The sequence below is a fragment of the Pholcus phalangioides genome, unplaced genomic scaffold (genome assembly GCF_987345545.1).
Source record: "Pholcus phalangioides strain wild (caught in Gottingen) unplaced genomic scaffold, Ppha-v1.0 ptg000020l_1, whole genome shotgun sequence".
In the NCBI taxonomy this organism is placed as follows: Eukaryota; Metazoa; Arthropoda; class Arachnida; order Araneae; family Pholcidae; genus Pholcus; species Pholcus phalangioides.
This window is the reverse complement of record NW_028301613.1, coordinates 13757746-13757964: the sequence shown is the minus strand read 5'-3', so window position 1 is coordinate 13757964 and position 219 is coordinate 13757746.

The window sequence follows — 219 nt, the reverse complement described above, 5'->3', positions numbered from 1 at the left end:
AGTGACCGAATGAGTGAGCAAGCACGTGCATGGCCAGACGAGTGACCAGACCAGCGAGTGACCTTAGAGCGTGTGAAAGTATGTGAGTGACCAAAAACAGTGCGCAAGTGTGTGAGTGACCAAAAACAGTGCGCAAGTGTGTGAGTGACTAATACAGTGTGCAAGCATATGAATGACTAAAAGAGTGACTTCAGAGACACGGTGTACTTGCAGGAGTGG